This window comes from Aulonocara stuartgranti, assembly GCF_965226115.1.
Source record: "Aulonocara stuartgranti genome assembly, chromosome: 17".
NCBI classification, from domain to species: Eukaryota; Metazoa; Chordata; class Actinopteri; order Cichliformes; family Cichlidae; genus Aulonocara; species Aulonocara stuartgranti.
The window spans coordinates 5,396,980-5,422,189 of NC_138953.1; the positions used below are offsets into that span (position 1 = coordinate 5,396,980).

The 25,210-nt window shown below is 39.5% G+C and overlaps 1 long non-coding RNA gene across 2 annotated transcripts in view; it reads right to left on the reverse strand.

The window, feature by feature from the left end:
- Positions 1-531: 531 nt before the first annotated feature.
- LOC309692451 overlaps positions 532-25,210 on the reverse strand; it is a 28,459-nt gene continuing 3,780 nt past the window's right edge. Inside the window, exons 3-4 of one of the 2 annotated variants that reach the window (XR_014272311.1) lie at positions 905-1,051; positions 532-825 (exon numbers count right to left, since the gene is read on the reverse strand). This is a non-coding gene — a long non-coding RNA (uncharacterized lncRNA). Of the gene's footprint in view, positions 826-904; positions 1,052-21,942; positions 23,282-25,210 lie in introns of those variants that run through there. The other variant, XR_014272312.1, reaches the window with a different exon arrangement.

Sequence of the window (25,210 nt, forward strand, 5' to 3'; positions counted from 1 at the left end):
GGCAGCATCTGTTAATATTTGCTTTTTAAAAAAATATTAGTCTCCCTTTAAACTAGTTTGAGCAGAGGACACCTGCAGTTGTAATCGTATTAATGTGACGTGTGCTGTGCTGACAGTGACACATAAATGTTACTACAGTTTTACTGTGCCAGATCAACCTTGTAAGATTGTAGTCGCTAATTTTATAGAAGAGCGACAAGTGTGCACATTCGGACATGAAGCTGACCTGATCAAATGCTCTCAGATTAATGGAAAGGAGTGCATGTCTGAGACTTGACCTAAAAATGGATTTCAATAGCAGAGCTGCAACTATTTGAGAGCCTTTGAGCTGCGGGTTACATTCTGTATCTAAAAACAAAACCGGCACACATGAGCGACGTTCTAATTGCAACATGCCGTTTATAAATAGATATGGTGCAAAAGTTGACACCTTGACACGAATACATTTAATTAAAAACTTTTATGTTTAATGTACAGGATCATAAAGGTTGAATGAGATTTATTCAGTTTTATAGATGACTGCTTCCTGTAATAATGTGGCTAATTGTAGACCCAGAGAGCAGACTCAAAGAACAGCTGGGAAGTTTAAGATTTATTTTATTGACAACGACTGAATGAAGAAGTAGTGGATAGATGGTCGGGAGGTTCTGCAGTTCATTAGTGAGCACTGCCTTTAAATAGGGAGCTAAAAGCAGTCCAGTAGTGGGACACTGTTGACAGAGGTGAAAACTGTGTCAGCCTTACTTGTTTTCTAGGTGAATGGAGTCATGGAGGAGGTTTGTATTTCCAAAGAGCCAAAGTTTCCACAACAGCTCAGACAGGTAACTGGGAGGAAACAAACAGATTGTCATCACCATCATGGCGCCCATTGAGCCACCTTCATTACCTGTTATTTGTAACAAACCTGCAAAGAACTGGTGAATCCACCAGCCAGATATACCCAGCACTCGATCGCAAATGTGAAGCAGGTGTATGAAGGAGGGAACTATAGGGAAATGCTGCCCAGAGGCGGACCCAGTGAGAGAAGCCAGCGCAGCAATTCCACCTGAGACTGATAGCAAACAGTTTAGAGAAACAAAGAAAATTGGGCTTCAAAGCCATCCAGCCACTCTCATCATAACACTCTCATCATAACACTCCCATCATGTGCTTCTTTTGTTTTCAGAAGAGAAACAGAACCTAAAAGTGCCTTCTATGTTTAGATGCGGTTACCACGAGGAAAATTAGTCCTTTATAAATAGCAGTCAATGGATCTAAAGAACTAACATTTTCAAGGCCAATTTTTATTTTAGCTTTTGAAATTACAAAATGAATTACATAGAATCTTAGAAGTGAACTGTAATGACCTTTGTTCTTTCCTACCTGAAAAGGAATGAATGCTGATGGTTAGTTAACTGTTTACAGCAGATTGTGACAGGATCTTCTCCTTTGAAAAATGCTAGGCTTTGTGGTTCATTCATACTTTCATTCAAATAATAACTCTTAAAATATAAAATATTCCTTCCAAACGTCTTCATAGAACATTGAGGCCCAATCACACAAGCCTAAAGACTGGCTGGGACTTCCTGCTAATCACTGCTGACAAGGGGAAAATGTCTATTCCCTGATGTCAACTACCTAGCTTCTGAATTTACTGGTGATTTAAATGGGAGAATAAAATCAAAATCTAAAAAGCAGGAAACAAAACACAATTAAAACTAAACACTTTATAATGGACGATGTTGAACAATTGCAGTACAGATACTGCATGTATTTAAGAGCAAGGTGAAACAATTAATCACATTACTACTAAAATTCTGTTATATGTTGCTGAAATGTGCTGCTCTTTGTGACTTGTATAACGTTGAAAACACACATAATGTCAGTTTGCAGTGTGGCAAACACCATATAAGCAATCTCACAGGTATCGACATGCCTGTGTTGAACATAGTATAACCAAAAACTCATTGTGACAGATTTGGTTGCTAGAAGATTGCTACAGTTGCCCATACTTTCAATGGAAAACGGCAATTTATAGCATAGCATATCACTAGGTTTGTTTGACTTATGCCTCTTATGCCTCTGCTGTCTGGTGTGGCAGTTTCTTTTCCATGTAGAAAAGCCAACTACTTATTAGCAAATGACAGATGAACAGTTAGCTGCAATGTTAGCTGAGGAAAAAACCCCAAACCAAAATATTTCCTTATGTTAGCTAAGAAGGAAGAGATTTTGCTCTGGGGTAAGCAGAACAAAAGTCTTGCTAAAGTGGATAAGTAACATAAACATAATGATAAATATCGCTCTTTATTGTTGAGCATGTAAAGAAGAATGTGCTAATGCTGAGCAGAAAGATAATAATTAGCAAAAATGATAATAAACTTTCTAGCACTTAAGTTTTAATTGAAGGTAAAACATAATATTATACTCACAACTTTCAGAAAAAGAAAAGAGGGTGAAAATACTAAAACATGATTCTCAGAATTGTGATTTTTGCTTAAATATTAAACAAAAAAAATGAGCTAAAAATATTTGTGCTGTAGAGCTACATGCTGCTATGCTACTTTGATGTTTGCCTGCTAATAAGAGGCTGGTGTAACCACGGCTGGTACATAATAACAATAATTGGTACATTTACTTTGGACATATCAACAAACCTTGTGACTAAAATCTACAGCAATCAATTTTAGTGGTTACAGAAGGAAGAATAAAACTGATTATTAATATTTTATTAATAGTGATCACTGTGGTGGGATACACATGCACAATTCAAGTGACAAAGTAACAACAATTAAATATAGATTAAAAAATGTTACAAATTAAGACAAATGTCACATTTTTTATCATGCTGCAATTAAAGGGCTGGCTGCTTTTAAGTATATATTAATAAGCTATTTAAAAGCAGTGTGACCTTTCCTTTGATTTGATGTTACACATGTGTATCCCGTTTATCGGTTATCGTGATTGGCCCAACAACGGTGTAAGAGTTCTATTTGCTCAAAGCCATCCCACCCTCTCTGTTCAAATACTGCTGAACTTCATAACTTGGACTTGGATCGTAATATTAGCAAACAGAACTTAGATAAACTTTAGACTGGAACATACCTGTTGCTGCATGATAATACTCCCACTCAGCAAACCAGTCAAACGAACGCTTGCGTTATGTAACTGACAAACTGAGAAAGACATTGCACAAATGCATTTGCCAACTTTCTGAACTTTTGCTGGAGTGATCGCTGGGACAGGTTGAGTTTACTGCACGTGAGCTGGGACAGATAAAAACTTTAGATTTGGAATTTGGAACTTTTAGGCCCTGCAGGCCCTTGTTCAATGTCAGACCCTGTTTTCTGAATAATAACCACATCTGTGTTTTGACACGGCTGAACAATGTTTACAAAAATCAAAGGGGAGGGCAAACGCGTAGGACCCCAGAGTGTTTTTGTTAAATCTAACATCTGTCTTCCCGATTTAGCATAAAAGAAGTGTTTGAAGACGAGAAGCGAGACCCTGACAAAGACCCTTCACCTCTTACAAATAGATGTTTATCCAGATGGGTGTTTTCTGACCATAAGAGCCAAAGCACATAATTGATTTACAGAGGATAAAACTTTATTTATGACTCACTTGTGGTAAGAAAGTCGCACAAAAAAATCATAAATAATAGTAATCAGATTCCTGGTTAATTCACATTTAATTAATTGAACGTCAGTGTAGGCTGCTCAGATGTACTGCACACGTGAGACCAAATAAAGTTGTGCAATAGTACTAGGAAACAAAATCAGATCTGCTGGCATGAAATCCACACCCCCTGTAAAACTGCATATGTATATGTCAAGCTTTATCTGACAGAAGATAAATTCCTTGATTATGCAGTGTGTCCATATGGTAAATTTGTTTCATACAGTTTTGTTGAATATTTTGGTATAATAGGCTGTTTTAAATTTTTATTTTAGCACTTGTCAGATTTGATCCTAAAATGCTTCAAAACATGCAAATTATGTGTATATAATTTGTCCAATGTTCCTTTTAGATATATAATATTATGTGTAGAATAATACACATCTTCATTCAATGCAAAAATAAAATGCTATCAGCTATTTAAGGCTGAGCTCACATAGGTTGATATCAGTTTGCATTAGTGAAAACAGTGCAGTTAAAGTAGGAAATATATTCTGCTGTGTGTGAAGAACACAGACCCTGCACATGAGTTGTGGTTAAAGATTTAATTCACCTAGAGTTAACTACATTTAACCAATTTAATGTTGTTTTCTATTCAGGAATCAAGTGCTGCTAAATAAATGTGAATGCCTAATTGCAAAGCATTTTAGAAAGGGTTTATAAATGCGCATTACAGATGTTGTACTTTGCATTTGCAATATCAGTTCAGTTACACTTACACCACTTAAGATTAGAAAAGGCAGTGTCATAACTAAATTAGTTTTTACATATTATTAGTTATAGTAATGCATATTCTTACACTATTATTATCATGCACTTGCTACATTTACCTAATTCTAAACATTACTTGAGTTGTTAATTAACAATATAATGTTTAACTCTAATTATGTAATTACAAATTTCTTTCATAGGTTTATGTCCTTTGTCAAAGCTCAATACATATTCTGCATCAGATCCACGTTGTAATTTACGTTATAGCCTGAACCCCATTTTAACCCCACGCCACAACCTTCTACATAACTTGATGTGCACCTCTTGAGAAATGTAACTACAAATCACGTCGACATATACCCCATGGTGTGGAAAGGTTACAGTGTCGGGCTATAAGGAATTTCTGGTTTAAAAATAAATTTCTGATAGAAATCTCAATCACGCTTAAGTGCCAAGTATGCATCTTCTATGTAAACTGGAGGAGACTATGGCAATCTGACCAAAGGAATCACGAAGTTTAGTTAAATTCACAATTTGCAAAGCAGTTGGTGAATACACATTATTCCTGACTGACCAGTGATTGCCAAGAGGGTCAGATTTCAGTCTCTAGGCTTGGTGACTGAGTAGTAGTAACTTAAAGACATAGAAATTGCTCCAAGTTCAAAGTTTGTTTTCATTAGCAGATGCCTTGAGCCGTCAATTCATCAAAATCTTTTACACTTGCCACTTTATACTGTTCAATCTGCACCACTCATTATCATGAAAAACAAAGTCTTCAGGCTTGCTATGGGTTAGATTAGTTAAAACTTCCCTTCTGGTCTTACTAAAGCAGAAGCCAGCCCTGCTAGTGTCAAAATAAAATTTCAAAAACAATGCTTCCCTTTTCTGCACAAGCATGCATGTGCTGCACCACATCACTTCGATGCATTGTTATCAATACCAATCACCCCACTTCCCTTGGTGTGGAGAACTGTCATTGGCCTAAAACCAAAGACAGGAAACTAGCAAGTTTCTTCTTAACTCAAACTCAGTCTTGAGTTAAAATGTTTAACAAGGTATAGATCACATTTCCTATCTTACTCTGTTCTTATGGCATGTTTTTATCTTAACTAGTCAGGAATTTATCAACCTATGATGAACCAAAAGACTTGGAATTACTGGAAAAAGCATCAGGTCGTTTTAGTCTAAAAGACGCTTAGTCTAATAATTTGTGAATTTTTAATCTATCTTGAAAGTCTGAAACTCTTCAAACGTTCTGTTCTCATCAAGCAGTTGACATTCCCCCCTAAAATCCTTTGAGCCCTCCTGTGTGCCCCTCATGCCAGGGCACCGATACAATACTGCAAGGCCATGGCATAATTTCCCAATTCTTCCGCCTCTCTGCCCCATCTATTAATTTCTGAGGCTTGTTACATAAGATATTATGCAATGTCTGATGTCTATTTTTCAGGGCTCCGCTCACTAACAGGTCCGGGGGCACATTTTTGATGGCTGAAGATGCTGTTTATATTCAAAAGCTCACCCCCTGCTCCCCTTCCTGATGTGGATGTTTGGCTCTGATGAACCCAAACAGGCCATAAACAGTCGGCTGTGTCGGAGAGCCCACCGGTCACGATCCACACGTGTGTGGAGAAAACAGGGGACGTATGCAGTTTGTCAGTTACAGCGCAGCATGGGCTATCCTGTGGGTAGACTTATTTTTGTTTGGAAACTCGACAGACAAAAGAATGATTCATGAGCAATCTGGTGTGACATATTTGTAATCTGGATTAACAGTGTCTGTTTTGTCTGTTAAGATAAAGGAAAGTGAAATAATTAATTAGTAATAACTTCTTGATGACACAAAGTGGGAGTATAATGGATAGATCAGCTACTTGCTGTCTATAGGCTGACAAATACAGGGGATTTTTCAGGACTTTAACACTAATACAGAGTCAATGAGACTGAAACTATGACTCTAAAACTGAAACAATGAGCTCAAAGACAATAAAGGTTTAAAGGAGAGTACATTTTTTTGTTTTTCCTCAATGACAGCATCGTCCACATGTCTCTAGTCACTCATCTTTTCCTTTGACAACATAAAAATATTCACAAGAGCAGGTTTAAAACTGTCATATGTTCACATATTTCGCCCTGTGGTTCTGGGGTTATTTTAAGGAAATGAACTTTAGCCTCCTTTCCTAGTTGGTAATACTGTGATAATGTGATACTTGTTTTATTTTTTCCCTCTCCTTTAGAGGTTGGTGCAGCTGGGAGAAAGCCTGAAAAGTAATTAGTGGACCCTGACAGGCAGAACACCTTATCCTGGCTATATACGCTGTACTCAAGGTTACCACAACTACTGATTGTAAATACTCGTCAGATTTAAAACAGAATATTTCTGATTTGGCACTGATTTGTAGTATCGAATAGCTCTCCGTTTATTTTAATTACTGCATTTAAAAATGGTTATGTGCAATAATGCAAATGTTCACTATTTGTAATATAATAAATACAAGGAATCAACAGGGGCAACGGGGACACCAAAATAGACATCAGCTATCTTTGTCCTCATGTGACTTACAGAAACAGCTTCTAGCTACCTTCACTGTTCACATGAGCAAATATGATTGGTCCCTTAGTCTTTTGCCTTCCCCGAACCAGTGGGAAGCCAATATATATATTGCTCAAAGATCCTTCAGCAGAAAGGATATTTACTAGTAGAAGTGGATTTGTCCTTCTCATTCCATTTAAATGTCAGCTCTTATTATGACAGTTCAATCAGTAACACTGTGAATATGGAAAGAACAAACCTTTGTGGGAGTTACCATTCAAGAGTGCTAAGGGTATAGATGGGTTTAGTCACATATAACATTTCCTGTCCTTTAATAAACACCAGCCAGTGACCACGAACCAGGAAGGTAAAACAGCCACTTGTTTAAAAACTTGTATTTACTTATACACAAGCAACTTTAGTATAAATTTTAGGTTTAGTCTTTCTGATATAATTCTTTATCAGATTTATTATTTATTTATTATGACCTGTTCCATCCAGCCAATTTAGCAAGCAGAGTCATAGTCTGAATGCTTTGTTGAGCTAAACACATTGGAGATTAAGTTCAGTGATAGTTGGGTCCATAATTTCTTCGACAAAGACACAATTTTCTATACTTCTGCCTTTGTACACCACCACAGTGGATTTTACATCATAGAATCGAAAAGTCCAGACTTTGCTTCAGGGTGTATTAAATATAAGGCCCAAAGAAAGAGTGTAACAGATATTGTTACAGGGAAATCGTTAATGGTGAAATACAAGGACAACGAGTGGTGCAGACTCTTTTTGTCACGGTCCTGGGTCTCCTGACCCAGCGTTTTTAGTTCTTTGTGATGTTTGTATTATTGTACTTGTGTGAGTTATTCTATGGTTTCTAGTTTCGATCCCTTGCCCTTCATGTTTCTCTATGTCCCCTCTGTTCTGTGTAAGTCTGTGTCTGCATGTTTGAGTTCCCCTCTGTGTCTCTCGGTTCTTAGAGTCCTCTGCCTTATGGTTTATGTCTCTGTGTTTCTTAGTTGCTGTCTCCACTGTGTCAAGTTCGTGTCTCTGTGTGATCCTTCCTGTTTTACTTTGAAGGTCCATGTCTTATGTGAATGTGTCCTGCTTTGCTTGTCTCGTCAGTCCTGATTTCTCCCAGCTGTGCCCTCCTCCTGTGTCTCATTCCCCTTGTTACTCCCCAGTGTATTTAAACCCTGTGTTTCTCTGAGTCAGTGTCGTGTTGTCCCTCATGCTGTGTGTGAGTCTCCCCGTGTCTTCTGTATGTGTTATAATTAGCTTTTCCCAGTTTAGTTTTGTATTGCTTGTTTTCTATTTTCCAGCAATAAAGCTGTGCTTTTGAGTTCAAGTTCTGTCCCCGTGAGTTTGCGTTTGGGTCCAATCCCTGCCTGCCACACAGCGTTTCATGACACTTTTATGGTTACTTTTATGATAAAACCCCGTTGGCTGTTTGAAAACTCAAAATGGTGGCTATTTAAGACATATGTTGAGAAAGGAAAGAAAAATGCTTTTTTCAGTTAAAGTAAACTAGATTTGCCTTTTTGAAACCATATCATACATATTTGTCCACAAGTCTAAAATTAGTCAGAACATTTTTTCTTCCTTTTCTTTCTTTCAGGATGTCTCAGAGTGCTGGTTTGAAGTTTCCCTCTAGTGTTGGTTTCCGCATCCCCCTGAATTCCTCTTGTACAGTTCTCGGCATTCCAGGATTCATGTGTGAGGCAAAGACCTTCTTGTAGTCAATCCAGGCGGTGCACATGTTCATCAGTCTGGTCTTACGGTCTCAAGCGACTGCTCTGTCTACTTCTAGCTGGTGTTTAGTCCCTCTGGTGTTTATGCCAATGCTTGTGACTCTGTCTGGATGTCTGCCACTGTGATGGTTACTGGATTACTTTTTAGGGAGGTTTCTGTGCTCTGCTCTTAGATGCACTATCCACAGCACTGTTGATAGGCGTTGCGTCCCTTTCCCATATGCTCTTCCGGCATTTCTGTCTAAAGCCTCGGTGGGGCTGTTCCCGCTGAAAGCGCACCTTGGGTGGTTCAGAGCAGAAAATCTGGTTTATTCTCCTGGCTTCTGTCTCTGGTATACCTCTTTAGGCAGCTAGCCATGGCTGTTAGTCATTGCTTGGCAGTTTCTAAGGCCTCAGCTTGTTGTATTTCTAAAGAACCTCTTTCTTTACCACACCTTTCTGCGGTTCTGATAGTTAGTGAATTTCTCTTCGTCTAGCATGTGTGCCAAGGTTTAATTTAAGCAAGCACTTTTTTCTATACCTTTTAGTGCAATCTACAGTATTTGTGATCTAGTCTGGCCTCTAGTCTCCTTCTCCAGGGAGGGTCCTGCTCCTTGCAGGCGTTTATATTGTAGCCAAGCATCTCAAGGATCACTGTTGCTGTGGTGTATATCAGCTGGTTGGTTTCAATGATGGTCGCAGTAGAGATTGTCTGTAATACTGCATTCACTTCTTCTAGGAGACTTTCAGAGGGTACTTCACAAAGTCTTGGTAGTTGGCCATGGCTTTGGCCCTCTTCCATTTATGTTTTCTTGCTCCTGTAGCCCACTTATCATCAGAGTGTCCTGGTTCACCTGACACCTGACGCGGACCTTGTTAATGAATTGCACAGTGAAGTGTTCAGGGCTATACTCAAAACTGCAAAACCATCTGACATTGCTTCACAGTGCACATGGATAATGACCCAAAACATACTGCAAAAGCATCCTATGAGTTTCTTAAGGTAAAGAAACAAGATATTCTTCAATGGCCAAGGCAGTCACCGGATCTCAAACCAATAGAGCACACTTTCCAGTTATTAAATAGAAAACTAAATGGAGAGGGAGATCCACAAACATGCAGTAAGGTGGCTGCAATAAAGGCTTTCCAGATCATCTCAAGAGAAGAAACATTTAGTGATGTCCCTGGGCTTCTAGACTTCAGGCAACAAACTTCAAAGGATTTTAATTAGTGCTGTCAGCGTTAATCTCATTAGAATGACGTTAACGCCACAACCGCATTAACGCAACAATTCTCTGTTAGCGAGTTAACACGGATCGCCCGGTGCGTGCGGCTGCACGGCGTCAACGCGTTAGCTCGTTAATGCGTTAGTGCTGTGCAGCCCCATGCACAGGGTGAACTTGCTAACGGAGATTTGCCGTGTAATGCGGTTATGGCGTTGACGCCATTTTAACGAGATTAACGCTGACAGCACTAATTTTAATCTAAATTATAAAAATATTAGCAGCAATCCTCAAATGACAATTATTGCATATAAAAATGTCCTAAATAGTAAATACAGTACTTTAGTTAAACCCCTTGACTTAAAGTTGAAAGTCAGCCGTTCAGTCATATATTGATTGTATGAAATCCACTGTGGTGGTGTAGACAGGCAAAACAACAAAAACTGTGCAATTATCAGAGAAGTTATGGGTGTAACTGTCAGCAGGGACTGTACAACAGGGTTTAAGGGCAGATGAGGAAAACATGAACTTAGTGAAATAATCAAAACTGTTCTTGGCAGAAAGCTGTGTAGATCCTTTACTTAATAACCTGTACTTAAGAAAAAAGGCTTTAATTTCTCAAAACACCTGGATCGAGAACACAATATTCCAGTGTCCTTCCCCGACTTGTTTTTTCTGCTGTGTCACCACTCATAATGAGAAGTCGCCCCTCGTGAGAGTGTCTGCACAAACAGGGATTTGTGCGATGGAATGTCATGCGCCAGTTGTTTTTCTCAAATTGAGTTGTGCTAATTCTATACACAGAGCAGCGGCTCAGGAGGATGATGCTCCCATACAGATGATGATTAGGCGTGTGGGTGGCAGGCCAAAGACCTGTACTTTTCCATCAGACAGTCGAACAACTTGCAAAGGCCTCTTGAATTTTCTAAGCAGCCATGTCTTATCAAGAGGAATGAGTTTTTCCCCTCGTTTTCCTCTCCTTGAGTTTTTACCTGGATGGTCAGGAGGGGTTAGGAGGGGATTCAAAGAAGTCCCTGAGCGACACTGTTATTGTTTCCGGAGCTACGGATGGCATGCTTCTTAGCGACTCTGCTGAGTGTGAAGCCAGTGCTTTGTTTAAATGCCTGCCACCTGCAAAATGGGGCCCGCCCCCTTCCTGTCAACATGATATTTTTAGAAATGAACATTTGGCTTAATAAACTGACCACAAGTGGGGGCAAACCATTTTACTTTGCAGAGGGGAATAAAAAACGTGTCTCTGAAAACAGCATTTTTCATGATTTGCAATGATCAAATTCTAAAATTGCATCAACGAAAAGCTGGAATAATAAACACAAACCATTGTAGCTTTTCGTTTCTCTCAAGGGCACATTCAGTTTACATGTTTTCTATCTAGAATGCCAACTCTCACCTTCAGTGCCCTATACCGCTCCCCATTGAATGCTGGGAAGTCTCTCAGAGTGTGTGTATAGTGTATAGTGGGGAGTTGTCTTCCCATGCAGCAACCGTAGCATGACGTATGATTTGCACATTGTTTTTTTTTCCCCCCACGTAGTTTTAAGGGTGAGCACACATGTGTCAACACAGCGATAAAAGAAAACGATGCCTCACAGGAAACGCCACACACAAGCACACACAAATCTTGACAAACAGGCATAGACGTACAGCTACGCATTCACAAAATGATAGTGTGTATGTTAAGCAACAGTGGCAAGGCAGAATGTATCTGATGTGATTACAGATTATGACCAGAACAGGTTATTCTATATATTCATGGAGTTTGCTTCCTGGTTAGCTGCTAAAACACTTGCATGTCTAATAAAGCCTGTTTCTGCTAGGTTAACTGTTTTATGCTGTACAGAAATTTGAAGAACTAAAGCTAACTAAATGTAGTAAACGTATCCTTTACCAAAAAAAAGCAGATAGTGGTATAAGTAGAAATGGAAAATTAACATAGGCTTCATTTAACCAATCGTTACATAATCCCCTCACTTTTAAACTGTGGGGTTGGTCCCACTTGTGGAGCTTGAAGACCTTTGTATTGCTTAATGACTCTGGAAGAAGAATACATGCTATTATGTCATCTTGGTAATTATTTGCCATGATTTTTTTTCACATAAGCACACGGCCAAGAGCTCAATTCCCCTGCACTGGCCTCTTTTCTATGGCCCTCTGTATGGTTTCAGATTGATTTTCACTTAACTGTTTGCTTACAAATCATTCGATGGGCTAGCTCCAACCTCCCAACAAGGTTACTCATGTCCACTGACCAGTTGGGTCTGGTTATCCCAAGATCCAGCCTGAACCACAGGGGGGAATGTGACTTATCTCTGCGAGCTGAGAGGGCCTCAACACTGCCTGCTCTTAAATTCTGTCTAAATAACATGTTTTTGCGGTAATGTTATGTTTATATGACTAGAAACATTATTTCTATAAATTCTTATCTTTTTAATTTTTCATTTATTTGATGTTTGAACACTTTGATTGTATAACATAGTTTGCTTTATAAATACGTTTGAGTTTATCTCTATTTCTCAACATATCTTTTGTGGTCCTTGGTCTAGTTTTTGTATAGCCTTTTTCTGCTCAAGCACTTAAAGCACTTAATACAGCCTGCCTCATTCACCAATTCATAGAAGCATATGCTTAAGTACTTTCTATCTAACATTCACACTCTGCTGTTAGTCCCACCACAGTCTGTCTAAAAAAGTTAATGTCAAATAATTAAAATCTAGTCCACTAGAATACTAGGAATTGTTTTACACAGACATAAAGACATTTATCTTGCATTAAAACAGTGGTTCTCAACTTTTTTTGCTAGGCCCCCCTTTGTTTTACCCCGGAGTTCGTCTCACAACATCAAAGGTATGTGCCTTTTTTCACCTCACGCCGTGCACCACGTTATTGTTTACATGAAATGAATTTCTACAATGGCGGATAGAGACAAAATACTGTTACTGTTAATCTTACTATCTTCAGATTTTACACGATTACATATACACACGCAATTACTGTACCTCCATTTAGAAAGGCAGAGGCGTCACGGTGTAATTATTTTATGTGTAGTTGTTTTTTCTCCTGTGTAATAATATTCAACATTGCTATTGTAGGGAGGCCCCTGCACTGGTTGGGTTACACTATCAATACATTTTTCAAAAAATGTCTCTCTGTGCAAAATGCGTTCAAAATTATTAACAACCGTGGGGTACTGTTTGTCTGTGATTTGGACAGGGGGAACAAATTGTGGCAGGATCAGCCTGATATTATTTATATTTGACAAAGAATAATGTCCTGATTTAGAAAACAGGACCATTCAAAGATCTTATGAAATCAGAATTATATTTACACACCAGCCAGTGGATGTGATGTTAATCACACTCATATGATACTGTTCCCTGAATCAGAAAATCACATACCAGTAGCTAAACTCTTTTACTTGGCAAGTTAACTGTAACAAAGCTAACTAGCTATTGTACAGAGTGACTGTAGTCACAAATTTAAAAACAGAGGTTTCACAGGGACCCATGTACGGAAGAGGATTAGGGCCACTGGAAAAAAAATCTGAGAAAAAAGTCAGAATTCTGAGACTTTTCTTCCCAGTGGCCCTAATCCTCTTCCGTACCCATGTGATTTAGAATGAGGCAGTGCAAGATCTCTGACTAAAATGCCAACAGTACTGATAAACCTGATAGAAATGTCCCTTTTGACATGTGTTACCACTGACACTGTTATCTGCTCAACTGAGAGGGACTGCTTGTTTGTCATTTGATGAACATAAGTTATGAAAGCTTGGGCAGTCAGCTCACAGGTATGTAAAGCAGATAAAGGTAGTTATGTTTAGCTAGTTGCTAACGTGATTTATAATTAAATTTTTCCTTACTACTTCACATTTCAAGTCTTCACTACTACTAGTCTTTTCCCACTACTAACTAGTCTCATAATTTTGTAAATTAAGGGTTTGTGTACCTTGCAACTTAAAAGTCAACATCTGTGTGTGGATGACATAGTTGGGCTCTCAGCCAAAACCAACCCTTCCAATTTCCCAGCTCCACCCTCTCAACAAGACCAGGACAACCAAAATGGAAGACTCTCAGAAAGTAAGTCCAAAAGCTAATAGGTGTCAACATAGTTAGGCTATAATTTGTGTATATATATATCTTAAAGGGAAAATGAGTCACTAGACATGTGTTGCTTAGTAGGCAGTAGAGAGAGGTACCTCATATATCCACCGGAGCGTGCTGTTTCTCCATAATAATAACACCACATGAGTTGCTCAATGTAGTTAAGCAGATAGTGCCTTTAAAAAGAAAAACTTTACATTATTTAAAGCATTTGCAGAATCACTGAAAATGTTAAATCCTTCTCCATAAAGGCAAAATGCCTTGTCAACACATTTAAGAAAGCTGTTTCCAGCTGGTAGAGTCTTTCATCTGACAGACAAAAGAATTGTTTTAAATGGGACAAAGATCCTGTGATGAAATGTGATTTTCTTTAAGCTTTGATTGGCGGTGGATTGGAGGATCTGTTGGAGGATCAGAGCTGAGACTGTTAATCTCCGAGTAATATTTTACACAATAAAAAAACAGCAATAGCTGAAGCACATAGCTTCCCTCACAAAGAACTAAATCTGCCAAACACATAAACTAGTGCAGCAGCAGCAGCAGGAGCCATGAAGACCATTTTATCCAGAGAAATGAGCAGAACTAATGGAGGGAGAAATCATTTTTAGTTCTTCTCATCATGTGTTTGTGAAATGCTTTTGGTACACTTCATTAGCTTTAATGATAACAAGAACATTTGGTTATTTTTGCAATAATCTGGTGATGTGGATATTTTGTATTGGATCAGTAAATCACTCTTTAAAAGGCACAGGACAGCCTGTGCTTCTCTGTTTGCTTATATGCTTCTGTACTTTGTATGTTATGTGTTATCCTAAATCGGAAAGTTCAGGGCCTCTAACACCTCTGAGATTTCTTCAACAGTAATTTAACACTAGAGTGAAGATGGATTTAAAAACTTGTTTTTGCTCTTTTTTTTGAATCATTGTTTATGAGCCATTCGTGTCTTATGTCCCCGTTTTCTGCTGGCGGGTGAGGCTTGCCTTAATGGCTTTAAAGGCACAAAACTATCTTGATGACTTTGGGAAAAAGATCATAGTTTGAGTCTAGTGCAACATTTTAAAACCTTCATTTTACAGAACCCTTCTCATCAGAAAGCACTGAAGGCAAACTTCTCCTGCAGCTTTTATGTGCAAAATAAATTTAACTAATGAGTTAAGTAAGCCGAGGGGCTTTAAAAAAATGTTCACATAAATGTGGAAATATTTATCATTTCTTTCTATATGTCGAGATTGCCTTCAAACCAGAAGGTGAACACCTATCTGAAGATTCAGAGGACTGACTATGGAAGAGAAGAAAGCAGGTAACAACAGATCAGTTTAAAAAACACACACACAGGAGAGAATACGTGGCCCACACTTCTGCAAGTGGGTCACATTTTTCAGAGCAGTTTATTCAGCAGGAAGACAATGACCCCAACAAGCCGAAAGGTCTGAGGCCAGTCAAGTTAGTCACTGGGCTGTGATGTAGCATGGTTTTGTCAAGGTGTCCTTTGGCATCGGTGCACTGATGCATCAGCCGCTGCTACACTGGCCACCTCGGCATAACAGTCCCGTTTTAGAAACCTCGTCGCAGTTTTGTCAGCCAGGCGACTGCGGTTCAAAGACAGAGAACCCCTGCAGCTGACGGAAAAAACATTTCCAAAGACAACTCTAAACACAGCAGGTCATATACTCGCAAATATTTGATGCTTTGGATGTTTTTTCGTTTATCTGTTATTCACAGCTGGTTGCCTTTGAGTTGCTGGGCATTAAAGTGACTCTTTGTAGAAAAAAGTATACAACTATTTTTGAGTTTTATAACAAAGAGCATTTTTTTGGTATAGAAGAACTGCTGAACGCTACATCTTAAATGCAAGTTAAAAAAGAATGTTATTACATGCTGTGGCAACCCCGAGTGAATAAGGGAGCATCTCTGTATTGAAAAGCCGAACATGCTTTTGGCAAACAGCAATGAAATTTGAAATGAATGTTTTGGACTTTGCTTTCACCCTGCTGTCCAATTTCTCCAAGTACAGCTCAGCCACAGACTGTGTGTTTCTCCAACATTTAGAGTAATGATCTTGCTGCAGAATGAACCACAGACCAACCAGCCTCTCTTCCTTTGTAAGCATTGACTCTGTACAGAAGAAGGGGTTTGAAAGAAACCAACACATTCATTATTCCCCACTATAGCAGGCTGGTTTTTCCAGCCTTTCAATATTTGGAGTTTTTTTTTTTTTTTTTTTTTTACTTTTCCCATATTTCATTAAATAACTTTAACTTAACTTTAAGGTAAACTGTGATCTTCTAAAACGTTTTACAGGTGCACAGAAAATTAATGAAGTGCCAAAGCTTAAAAACAGTCTGTCACGGCGAGTGAGGTGAGCCGTGTGGAGGCAATGAAGGAGGATCCAAACGCAGGCAGTCGTGAAGGTGTGAAGGTGGTTTATTGAGCATGAAAGTAAATACAAACGGCAAAGGGAGCTATGACTAACTAGACTGGGAACAAACTAACTACACAACACGAACCTGAACATGAGCAGAAACACTTGGCGGTTGACAGCAGGGAAACACACAGATGACGCAGGGTGGAATACACAGACGGACCAGCAACTACAATGACGGCAGACATGACTTAAATACACAGAGAATCACAGGGGAATTACACACAGGTGGTGGACACAGCTGGGAATAATCAACAAGACGAGACAAAGGTAAAACTGAACACACTCACATGAGACGCAGACCATCACAATAAAACAGGAACAAGCAACCATCACACTAAGACACAAACTCGACATAGAGAGACAGACAGAAAATGGCACATGGAGCTAGACAAATACTAAGCAGACACAACTGAAGAACAAATCCTAAACACCACAGAAACATGAAACTCAAATAATAAACATCATCATAATCAACACTACCAGAGAACAAGAAAACAACCCCTGATGCAAACTAAAACCAAAACATAATAAAACTCAAACTACTGGGTCCGACGGACCCAGAACCGTGACAGTCTCTGTTTTTTTGGGTGTCTTTTAAATTCCTATAATAGCACAAATATCAAATTTCAACCCATGATATAGGTCACACAGTAAATAATAATGTGAGAGGGAGTTTTTGGTTTTAGGATCATGTGACAAATCATTCTTGATTGACCTGAAAAGGGTCAAAGGTCACATGAGAAGAAGCCAAAAGCCGTGTCCAAATTCATAGGCTGCATCCTCCTGAGGACCCGGCCTTCATGGTCTACATGGGCCGGGCCCACCGAAGGCCGGGTCCTCAGGAGGATGCAGCCTATGGGTCGGCCAGAAGTGAGTGGCTGTGGAGTGGCCTTCAGCCTTCAGATTTGCGTCACCAGCTGTCTCGGTGGCGTTTAATAAACTCAGCCGTCTGCTCCTTGCTATGTAAAATATATCAGGACACTGGTGTAAATTCTCTATTATCTCACACTTCTGTTTAATCAGTTTTCCGTTTGAAGTTTGTTCAGCTGTAATCTCAGCCAAACCGATTTACTCAGGAACAAACCAAACATTGCAAAAAGCCAAATAATAACATTTTTAAGTAATCTAAGTGACTTATATATCATGTATAACCTGAGTAGCGAAAGACTGTGAGGGGTTTGAAAACGATGTGCTGGGAGTTTGCTGTTCTTGCTGGCTCTAGTGAACCTTGACCACCCGGTCAGCTATCGAGCTGGTGGGTAACAGACGTCTCCGAAAACGTTGGAGCACTTTTGCAAATATGTGATATCTTGATAAACCGAGCAGATATTTGAAGTTTACACAGCTACATTCTCCTCTGAAAATATGTTAAAGGCTTATTAGTAATACTACTTAGAGTAATATTAAAACTATTAACTATTAAAACTATTAAAACTAGATAGCTACCGCGATTGTTGGAAACTGGAATTGACTGGGCTGCGCTATGAATTCTGGGATATGGTGGGCCACGAAGGATGCACCTGACCCATCCTTCAAATCTGGGGAAAAGAAGAGTCTAAGAATGTGGACAGCCTTCAATGCGTCACTGTGACGTAATCGACCTACAAATGCAGCCCCAGGAGGATGCAGCCTATGATTTTGGACACCCCCAAATAACGCCACTGCGTTGTTGTTGTTGTCTGTCAATTCGGTTTTGTTATAATTCTACCACGAAATGACTAAATCCCATTTAAAATGTTCCTTACCACTACAGTGAAATGATTACTATTTAGTATAAATGCTATTGGTATTACTAATACTAATAGTATTCACTGTGAGAATGTGGGCTTGGACACTCACTACAAAGCACTTTTAATGTCATGAGGGTCCTGCAAGGTGCTACATGCATTATTTAACCCACACACTACCTCACACACACTCAGAAAGAGGAGGTGGTGGTAGGCAGCTTTTGAACAGGGGAGAAATGTGTAACACCAGTGTTTTAAGTGCAAAACAGGAGAGTTTGGTGTATGAACATAGACATAACACTATAGTCACCACAGCTGAGAGCAGTAAAGTGAGTGGAAGCATGAAAACTGTCTGCATCAAGAGATAATACAGCTGAATTTGAGAAAAACACGTACATGGGGAAGGAAACAGTAGCTGCGGATGAGCCGAAACAGTAAGCTGAAAAACACTAAAAGAATGTCCACATCTGTTCTTTTGTGTGAGCTTCCTCTTTGACTTTGAATGTAATTGTTACCAAGAAAATATTGACTGGTACAGCTTTAACCCTCTGAGATCTAATGGGGAAATTATGGTTCAGCAGTATTAGTGTGTTGGCAGGCTGTTGGCTGCCCATCTACCTGCCGAGAGTGTCGGTTTACAGATGGGGGCAGTTGGTTCAAGACCCCTCTCTGGTTCTCTCAACAGGCTCTCTTTTGTCAAACACCTTGGCAAACAGACAACAGTAGCAATAAATTAACCGACCGTGTTATCATCGGTGATTGTTTTGTCTTTTTAAAAAAATTAAATTGCTTGTTCTAGAGTTGCCTGTTTAGCTCATTGTGTTGAACAGGCAATCCATATGCTGCAGGACTATTGCAGAGGACATGGTTTAAATCTATCCCCAAATCTATGTCTTCCCTCTGGTCTTCTGGTCTTTCTTCCAGTTTACTTGTTTTCTTTTCATTGTGCTATGAAAAATACTGTCGGAAAAACTCAAAGATATGCTTAAAGACATAATGTATAAAGTTTTCACCACTAGATCTCAGTCGACTGAATTCTGCTGCTTCTTTTAGTCAGCCAAGATTAGATCAGACCAAAAATATTACATTTAGATTGTACCCCATAATGATGTGTTTCTACTACTGTTTATGTAAAAAAGAACACTTTTGTTACCACTTTATTATTAGAATATAATAATAATAGCAACATGGTAAAAACAGATATGTGCCAATTCAATATTCTGTACCCAGCTAGCAAGCTGAGGTGTTGTGGACATCCTGAACTTGTTTTTGCCACTGTTAGCTACTGGTAGCCTGAGTTAGCACGTGTTGAAAAACTTTATTTGAAGTGCATATAACATTGTTGGACTCAGACATGCAGTAAACTCTGATAACATGTGCGACTACAATCAAACTGCTTATCAGAGAGAAAAGTGAAAGGAGGGAAAGTTTGATTTTTAGGACACTCAAGCCTAACATTAGCTGGCTTTGTGTTGACCAGCTAATGTTGTTGTTCTTGCTGTTAGCTGACTCTTGTGCACTGAGTTGTACAGAGAGGGATTGCATGTTTAATCTGATCTAATCTAATCTGAGAGTAAGTTATTGCATGTTTATGCATACTTTATTTATATTTCATGTCTTCAGGTGAACAGGAAGAGGATGACATTTTATTCAGATACCAGTCACATCTCTTTCCTTTGTGTTTCCCTTTCCCTTCTCAGATAATAAAACAAAGGTATGATGCTTCACGTCTTGAGTCGGAAGGTGCCGACATGAATTAAAATTGCGTCCACAGCACATGAACGCTTGCAGCGTCTCTGCCTTTGAACTACTACGCATTTGTCGGGTCTCTAGCTACATACACAAAATGTGATTAAATTCAAATCAAATTCAAATTTTATTTGTCACACACACAACCATACACAGTATGACATGGGGGTGAAATGCTTGTACCTGTACAATGCCCGACCATTAAATGACAGAAGAAAAGTTTTACAATATTTACAATTTACAGTTTACTACAAAATTTACAAATTAACTTAGGAATTTACAGTAATGAATGTGCAAATAGCAGAAGAGATTATAAAGATTATAAAGATGATAAATTATAGGAATTATAGGATTATAGGAAATGTGTGGTGGTGCGTGTGGTGATGTGTGTGAGAGTCCAGTCTTATAGTGACGTGTGTGGGAGAGTCCAGCCCTACACCTGGTTCAGGGCCCGAATAGCCTGGGGGAAGAAGCTCCTCCTCATTCTCTCTGTTTTGGCATTAAGGGAGCGGAAGCGCTTCCCAGACCTCAACAGTGAGAAGAGTCCATTCTCTGCATTGCGGCCACTGATTGGTCCGTCCAGCGAGCGACCTCCCTCCTGATTGGTGGTTGCTGCTTTAGCCTTTGTTTGTAAGCAGGCATGAGGAAGATGGCGGCATGGTCCGATTTTCCAAATGCCGGCAGGGGCTGAGCCTTGTAACAGTTCTTGAACGGGGTGTAGCAGTGGTCTAATGTTCTAGTGCCCCGGGTGGGGCAGTTGATGTGCTGGTGAAGGTTGTGAAATGTCCGTTTGAGATTCACTCTGTTAAAATCTCCCATAACAATGAGTGCGGCATCTTGGTGAAGTGTTTGTTGATGTGTGAAAGCCTCATAGCTCACATAAGGCAGTGAATTCCCGAGGGAGATAGAAAGGGCGACATTTAACGATCAAAATCTCCAGATTGGGCGAGCAAGAGCGTGTGAGTGGGGAGATGTTTGTGCTGTCGCACCATCTGTTGTTCACCATCAGACACACTCCACCACCTCTTTTCTTCCCCGACTCCATTGTCCTGTCCATGCGGTAAACCGAAAAGAACCCCGTCGGCTGCACGGCGTGGTCTGGTATTGCTGGGTTCAGCCAAGTCTCGGTGAAGCAGAGGAGGTTGCAGAATGTCTCTCTGGAACTTGATTCTGGCTCTGAGGTCATCAAGCTTGTTCTTGATGGATTGAACATTGGCTAGCAGGATACTGGGCATGGGTGCGCGGTATGCGCGAGCCCGTAGCCTGTTCCTGATGCCGGCTCTTTTACCTCGAGGCTGTCGCTTAGGGTCGCGTCCTTTGTTCTCTCTCAGGATCTCCTTTGGCCAGGTTGGGTCCGGAGTTAAACATGGTGAAATGTTCGTGTTTAGGTGGAAGAGTGATGTCCATCCTGTGTTCATGATGGTGAAGAAGTGAGACACATCAAAAACATTCACATTTTTTTCCACAAAGTCAGTTTTGGCTGTTTGCAACATATGTGGTTAGGGTCAGAATATGATGACTGAGTGCTCACAGGGTTAGGACATAAATGCATTATAAATATCTTCCAGGCTTAATTTTTTTTTAACATTGGTAGTTCTTTTATTTTCATCATATTGTTTTCATTGTACTCTACTGCATTGAAAATATTCCATTTGGTTGAGTGGATTATAGTTTAATAATAATGGAGTTTCCAGCATTTACTTGGGAAACTAATACAAAAGAACACCCAAATTACCTCTAATAGTTGAAAACAAAAGGCAACTGACTATGCATCGGATGTTTAGTTCACATTCGATTAGTTTCAGCCGGTATTTGTGCAAAGCCAGTATACCTACAGTACAAAACAATATTAATAGAGAATCAAATGACACTCAGTGAGTTAGTTTACATAACTGAAAAACTCCTAGGAAAGGCTAATTATGGTAGGAAAATTACTTCTGATATTTAAAACCCCCCCAAAAGTTAGTCTGTGGGGAGTGACTCCCTTTTGGAGCCATTTTCGAACAACTCCTGTGTTTACCCTTTCGTCATTGGTTTTGTTTTGCAGCTCCAGGGGTTGCCCCTTGGGTCTAACCTAGTGATGTCAGACATGACATCATAAATGAAAGTGCAAGCTATCCAAAACCCAAAGCAATCTTTTGCATCAGGCTGTAAATATGTTTTTTTTTTTTTTTTTTAAATGTGTTGTTAGTTGTCACTTTCAACCCAGGAGTCTGTGCAACATGTGGGTCCATCTGCTGTGGTGACCCTTTGGGGAATTAGAGAGCAGCTGAAAATACCTAATCTTTGGGGATTGACTCTTTTATGGCGCCAGCCTTGAGGAACTGCAGTTTTTAACTCCTTTGTCATTGGTTTTATTTTTCATCTCCAGAGGTGCCCCTTGGGTCTAAACCTAGTAATGTCGGACATGATGGGGAGGGGGGATGCCTCTAAAATAATAGTCTAACATGGAGACTCATAACAAAAGAACAACGTTTAAACCTGCAACATAGATACAACAGATACTGGGCAAGATTACATTAGCAATGGTTAATTAGAGTCAGTGGTACTAGGGTCTGAGCAGAGTGACACTTTTCCCCAACCTTGCTGTAGCTTACATGACATGGAAGCTCTTTATGTTGTGTTTTTGTGCATTTTTTGACCTTGCATAAGCTAAAGTGCATTCAGAGGAGGAGGAATATGAGGGGTCAGCTTGACCTTCGTGGATTAAAATGTAAAAAAAACTTGTTGATCTAAAGCTTCTGCAGGTACCGTCAACACACAGACATCTCATGGAAATGGGCTTAAGAGCAGTGTGCCCTCCACAAAATCACTGCTTCCAAATGTAGTTATATTTAGCATCAGTTTTTTAGTATGACAATGCTGATGCCTTTTTCCCCCACTGAGACTAACCAGATGGTTCCTTTTTAGTTTTCCAGAAACAAATCAATGGCAGTTTCATTTGTAATGTGTTGCATTTATCCCACAAATCCCACTGAATTAGCTCACACAGCATGTAATATGCTGCATAAAATTTAGCTTTGGTTACTCTGCGTTTAAAGCTCAGAATCTTTTCTTGGCTTTTGTAAAGCTTATCCTACATATGTAGATTATCAAGTCAGTCTGCCGCATTACAATTCCTCCCTATCTCACTGTGGGCTAAATACTCATCCCTTCAACGAAAGGGATGAGCTTGCATCAGTCTCTCAGCACTGAATCACATTCCCTCCTCTGTCTACCTACCTCCTCCACTGAAAACATCCTTTCTCTCTCCAACGCTCTCAGTGTTCTGGGCTCAAGCACTTTATCACTGTAAGCTTGCAAAAACATGTTCAAGCATTTCGACTTGCACTCGTATGGAATTTCAATCTTGTTGCTGGACATTCTGGGCAGCTCTGCCTTCATGTTGCCATAATGGAAAGTCATAGATACCTAAAGTGAGAATAAGAAGCTTTTATCATAATAAATAGCACGTGTGCTAACAGAATTCTATTAAATACATTGTTCTGACACACAACACAAAACTATCCACAACACTACACACTAACTACACAAGACAACACATTAACTACATACTGCAAACACGCTAATCGTCACAAATCTCTCACATCTCAAAACTCTCTCCCTCTCTCTCTCTCTCTCTCTCTCTCTCTTGCCGTCACTCCTAAAACTTCCCCTGTTTTTTTTTGTTTTGTTTTTTTTTTGCTCATAAGCACAGAGTGCTTGCTGCGGTGTCCTTAGACAGTAAACGTGACGAGGAAAAAACGCCGCGAATATACTGTTATCTTGGCCGATCAACACAATTTATAAACTGGTATATATCACCTTGTTGCTTTGTCTTTAAGTGGTCATGTGATTGGCTTCAGTGGCGTGTCTAGAAAATTTTTGTTGGGGGGGCCAGGTAGGGGCACAGATTTGGAGAAGGGTGGCAGATGTAATTGGCAGATAATGTTTAAAAAAAAAATTCTACCAACCATTAACCATAATTCAATAATCCTATAAACCTAATAACCGAATGAGCTTTTAACTCTTATTAGAATGAGATTTTAACCACTACGGTGCAAAGTTTTTAGATACTGCGTTGATAAAGTACAAGAGATACAATCAGTGCTTTGTCAGTGTTTACTCAGCATTCAAGGACAGCAATATTTGCATAGTATTTTTACTGACATGTAGTGCACATATGTTTTGGGCAAAAACATTTTTGAATATTAAAATACGAACATTTGTAACAAACAATTGACAAATTAGCCAATGCCAATGTAAAATTTTATCTGCCTATTTAAAAAAAGAAGATAATCTTCTCACAAACTGGTGTTTGATTTTGAAACAGGAAAAAAGTGGGGAAACAACTGAAAAGACTAACATTTGAATAAAACCTGAAAGCAAGTAAATACTTGCTATGCTGCCTTATGGTAAACTTTGGTAATATTGATAAAGAACAACACTGGCTGACGATGAAATACAGTCAGCTGGCATGGTGACACTGCCAGTATTAACCTGCAGGGCTGGACCGGGACAGAAAATCGGGCATTTTGACTAGAGACCGGCCCCCCAGGTATTAAAACCATAAAGCCTTTGAATGAAAACAAATGCTGTTGTGACAGTGATGTACAGTCTTGTTGGTATATGTATGATTTCTATACATTTTACATCAGATAAAAACTTTGGTTGTAAGATTTAGATAATTATTTAATAAAAGCGAGATATTTTAAATGAGAATAAGAAAGAAAAGTATTTCTTTGTGCCCACCTCTCCCTGTTAATTCCCTACCTGGCCCCCTGGCATAACTTTGCTAGACCCGCCCCTGCACAGTTACCAGCTGTCAGCTACGTAAAAAAGGATCCTGGTGTTATTTGTCTCTCAGAAACAGTTCATAACTTCCCTTCAACTCATTCATGTCACCTAAACCTGTTTCTCCATCACCTGTTCAGCTCTGATGATCCAGTAAGGGCATCTCCTGGTTTCATCTTCATGTTTCCCTCTCACCACATATCCAAACCGACATCATGACCAGCAGCTTTACAGCTGTGGCTCCAGCAAACATCAGCTGATACTGGAAATTAATATTAAATAAATTCTAACAACAGCTGATCAAGCTTAAACGTGCTGCTGTTGTTTAGCGCGACATCCGCTGGTTTCCTCTTTCTGGCACAAAGTGGGCGATAAATAAACAAGAGAGAAAAGCTGATCATTGATCAGTTTCATGATTGAAGTAGCAACAGAAGAGGGAGGGGGAGATGAGAGAAGAGGCAGCTGTGCAGCGTAAACACACAGAATAAATCCAGCTTTGTCTTTTTCCATTCTAGCTAAAGTTCGGGACAAACTGCGTCTCTTCTCAGCTCAATACCAAACGCATAA